Source organism: Panicum hallii, chromosome 2, assembly GCF_002211085.1.
Source record: "Panicum hallii strain FIL2 chromosome 2, PHallii_v3.1, whole genome shotgun sequence".
Lineage (NCBI taxonomy): Eukaryota > Viridiplantae > Streptophyta > Magnoliopsida > Poales > Poaceae > Panicum > Panicum hallii.
Window position 1 is genome coordinate 8,654,995 of NC_038043.1, and position 4,930 is coordinate 8,659,924.

At 47.4% G+C, this 4,930-nt stretch overlaps 1 long non-coding RNA gene across 1 annotated transcript; it reads right to left on the bottom strand.

Moving 5' to 3' along the window:
- Positions 1-3,371: 3,371 nt before the first annotated feature.
- On the bottom strand, positions 3,372-4,337 carry LOC112882340. Its single transcript, XR_003226648.1, has 2 exons — positions 4,072-4,337; positions 3,372-3,980 (listed from the first exon to the last, which is right to left on the bottom strand). It is a non-coding gene; the product is annotated as an uncharacterized LOC112882340 (long non-coding RNA).
- Between the last annotated feature and the right edge of the window lie 593 nt (positions 4,338-4,930).

Consider the following 4,930-nt stretch of genomic DNA (forward strand, 5'->3'; position numbering starts at 1 on the left):
GGATATCTAAGACACCTAAGTAGCAAGGTATATGACCTACAGGCGAACGTGTCATTAGCGGCATCTTAAGGGCTATCATAAGTATATCATGCTTTTCCACAAAGTGGGAGGATTTAAAGGAATGCGATGCTCCAGAATCAAAGAGCACTGAGGCTAGAGCTGATTGGACTAGAAACTCACCGAAAATCACTCCTGGTGCATCCTCTGCTTCTTCAGTATACACATGGTTCACCTTTGCCTTGCCGAAGGACTGCTGCTAGCTCCTAGCTGGTGTTGTACGGTTGGCTCCCGTCGGCTGCTTTGGTCCTTGAATAGAGTTGGAGAAAATAGAAGGGGCGGGCTGATTGAGATACGGACAGTTGGTCTTGTAGTGTCCGGCTTCGCGGCAGTGGAAACAGGTCTTCACATTGGTCACTTGACTTCCACCAGTCGGTTGGGTGCGGAAGGTATTCTGGGTCTTCATAACAGGAGCTGACTGGGCTGGCTTCTGGAAAGAACCCGGGTGCGTTTTGAATGAGAAGGCACCCTGACTCTTCTGGCCTGAGTGAGACGGATACTGAGTCCTCTGAAACTTCTCCATCTGCTGGGGCTTCTTGCTTTCAAACCGTCGTTTGCGCTCACTGAGTTCTGACTTCCTATTTCTCTCGGTGGTGATAGCCCTGTTGATCATGGCATTAAAGTCACTATGGGTGGTGACTTCAACCAATGTCCTGATTTCAGAGTTAAACCCACCAAGAAGAGCTTCTTGCTTCTTTTCGTCATCATTGATATCCTCTGATGCATAACGAGACAACTCCGTGAACTTATGAAGATATTCCGTCACATTCATACCACCTTGACGAAGCTTTCTGAACTCATCCCTCTTGAGCTTCATAACACTGCTGGGAATGTGATGTTTTCTGAAGATCTTGACAAAGTCAGCCCATACCATCTCGTTAGCGTTTTCATTTATTTCCCGGTAACTCTGCCACCAAGCAAGGGCTGGTCCCCTTAACTGCTGTACTGCGAGCAAAACCTTATCTCTGTTATCTACATAGACTACTTCAAGCTTCATTTCAATCTCTCGCAGCCAATCATCTACCTCAATAGGGTTATCAGATCCTCCAAACTTAGATGGCCGCAAGCGGTTGAAATTTGCAATTCTGCTACCATTGCCATTATGATGCACTGCAGGTCTATTGTTGCCAAGATTGCCTTGAGCTTAAGCTGTGAGAGTGGTCACAAGAACTTGAAGGAGTTGGTTCTGCTGCTGCAGTATGGCTGCCAGATCAATGGGTGCTGGGGCACGGGGTGGTAGCGGCGGTAGGTGTCCATTTTCTGGCGCTTCTGGGGCTACATTCAGAGGGGCATGGTTTCTCGGGTTGACCTCGTCACCGTCTTCCTGAGCATGGAGTCCCTGAACTCGGCTCGAACGACGGGACATCTGCGGTCAAGGAGGGATAAGGTAAGATTAGGTGGCTCTCCTAATTTATTACTAGGGTAAATTTGCATATATATATAATAGCACACAACACAAACGAATCATTCAAGCACCACACAAGCATTCATTCAAACAAGCAGGGATACATGACACGACGGATTACAATAACGCGGCTCGACTTTTAAGGGTCAGCCGGGACGACTCGACTACTGAACCCTACAACACGGTCTTCGGGGTCACTGTTTCCGGGATCTCGGAGAGACGCGGGAGGCGTGGGCGGCACTGATTCACAAATCCTCCTGCGTGGTTGGCGTAACTCTTTTTCCTAAACTCTCCTCAAATCATATACTATCTATTCCTCCTATTTTCATCTCCATTTGAGCTTATTTTATAACTTGCTTGTGTTTGTTTGCCGGTTGTGCCGTTTTCTCCCGCTGTGTTCCTCATCCCAACCACGCAGGAGGATTTCTGAATTAGTGCCGCCCACGCCTCCTGCGTCTCTCCGAGATCCCGAAAACAGTGACCCCGAAGACCGTGTTGTAGGGTTCAATAGTCGAGTCGTCCCGGCCGACTCTTAAAAGTCGAGCCGCGTTATTGTAATCCGTCGTGTCATGTATCCCTGCTTGTTTGAATGAATGCTTGTGTGGTGCCTAAATGATTCGTTTGTGGTGTATGCTATTATATATATGCAAATCTACCCCAGTAATAAATTAAGAGAGCCACCTAATCTTACCTTATCCCTCCTTGACCGCAGATGTCCCGTCGTTCGAGCCGAGTCCAGAGACTCCATGCTCAAGAAGACGGTGACGAGGTCAACCCGAGAAACCAGGCCCCTCTGAATGTTGCCCCAGAAGCGCCAGAAAATGGACACCTATCCCCGCCACCTCCCCGTGCCCCAGCACCCATTGATCTGGCAGCCATACTGCAGCAGCAGAACCAACTCCTTCAAGTTCTTGTGACCACTCTCACAGCTCAAACTCAAGGCAATCTTGGCAACAATAGACCTGCAGTGTATCATAATGGCAATGGCAGCAGAATTGCAGATTTTAACCGCTTGCAGCCACCTAAGTTTGGAGGATCTGATAACCCTATTGAGGCAGATGATTGGCTGCGAGAGATTGAAATAAAGCTTAAAGTAGTCCATGCAGATGACAGAGATAAAGTTTTGCTCGCAGTACAGCAGTTAAGGGAACCAGCCCTTACTTGGTGGCAGAGTTACCGGGAAATAAATGAAAACGCTAACGAGATGGTGTGGGCTGACTTTGTCAAAATCTTCAAAGAACATCATATTCCCAGCAGTGTTATGAAGCTCAAGAGGGATGAATTCAGAAAGTTTCGTCAAGGTGGTATGAATGTGACAGAGTATCTTCATAAGTTCACGGAGTTGTCTCGTTATGCACCAGAGGATATCAATGATGACGAAAAGAAGCAAGAAGCTTTTCTTGGTGGGTTTAACCCTGAAATCAGGACCTTGGTTGAAGTCACCACCCATAGTGACTTTAATGCCATGATCAACAAGTCTATCACCACCAAGAGAAATAGGAAGTCAGAACTCAGTGAGCGTAAACGACGGTTTGAAAGCAAGAAGCCCCAGCAGATGGAGAAGTTTCAGAGGACTCAGTATCCAGCTTACTCAGGCCAGAGGAGACAGGGTGCCCTCTCATTCAAAACGCACCCCGGTTCTTTCCAGAAGCCAGCCCATTCAGCTCCTGTTATAAAGACCCAGAATACCTTCTGCACCCAACCGACTGGTGGAAGTCAAGTGACCAATGTGAAGACGTGTTTCCACTGCCGCGAAGCCGGACACTACAAGGCCAGCCAACCGTACAACACCAGCTAGGAGCCAGCAGCAGTCCTTCGGCAAGGCAAAGGTGAACCATGTGTATGCTGAAGAAGCAGAGGATGCACCGGAGTGATTTTCGGTGAGTTTCTGGTCCAATCAGATCTAGCCTCACTGCTCTTTGATTCTGGAGCATCACATTCCTTTAAATCCTCCCACTTTGTGGGAAAGCATGATATTTATAATAATCCTTAAGATGCCGCTAATGACACGTTCGCCTGTAAGTCATATACCTTGCTACTTAGGTGTCTTAGATATCCCTATAAATCTAAGTGGGGTAGTATTCCTTGCCAACCTAATAATCCTTGCTTCCAAAGGGATAGATGTCATACTTGGTATGGACTGGTTCACCAAGCACCGAGAAAACATAGCCTGTGCTGAGAGAGCAGTGACTGTCACCAACCACCAAGGGTTAACAGCCACATGCCTAATCCAGTCTAGCCTATCAGACTCCATGGTGAACCACATTCAAGCATAATCCTCAGAAGATGTGCCAGTAGTTCAGGAATTCGCAGATGTGTTTCCAGATGAATTACCCGGTATGCCTCCAGAAAGAGATGTAGAGTTCACTATTGACTTAGTCCCTGGAACCAAGCCTTTAGCAAAGAATGCCTATCGGTTAGCAGCCCCAGAACTTACCGAGTTGAAGAACCACAACAGATATGCCTCCAGGCATCGCGACACCTCATGCTGTCCAGCCAGAGGGTGGAGATCCTGAGACTAAAATATATTTATTCAATGCTCAGAGCTAGTCAGATATGATTCAATTATATTAATTAAAAATAATTGTATGTACCCTATATTGTATTACCCAACACTTGGCGGGACCGAGCGCGTCAGGTACGGCCAAAAAATTTGGCGGGTTCACTAGAGCAAACCGCTCCTGAAGCTCCACCCTCCAGGTACATGGCACGGCAACCGAGTCAACAACTTCCCCCCGCAATGGGAAGCTCGAGCAGGTACGACACGTCCGACAACGTGGGGGCCATCTTCCCGCTCGGCAAGTGGAACGTGTGCGTCTCCGCACACCACCTGTCCGCCAACGCCGCAAGTAGAGAGCGGTCGAACTGCATCCGCTTCTTGGCGCCACCGTCTTAGCCGTCGCCGGCCTAAAGCATACGTGCGAGTGGCAGCAAAACAGTCTTACGTAACTTGTATATTTTGCATTATGGTTACAATTGTTGAACATGCAATACATTCATTCCGTAAAAAATACAAAGTATCACCTGTCAAGCCAGCGGTCGTCCAGGTGCAACAACTCCTTTGCTACACGAGAGCGCAACTCGTGAAGCTGCTACCCCTCCACCGCTGCCAGGTACGACCCGTGCCGTACGTCGGTGCTCGCGTCAAGGAGATCCGGTGTCTGCGCCATATCTGCATAAAAGTTAAGTACGATACATATATTAGAAACATACTTAACAAATACAACAGAGAGTATACAAATGCCAAGTCACAGTTACAATTACAAACACACATAATGATCCGTTAAAAATCACTGCGGCAAATATTACAAATACACATAATGGTCTGTTAAAATTACGAATACACATCCAAATCTAATACAAACTCAACGCGGCAAATATTACACATGAGCAAACAACGTTCAAATAAAATTACAACTAAATGATGCCTGATATCGTAGTAGCACTTGATCAGCGACGTCTCCCACT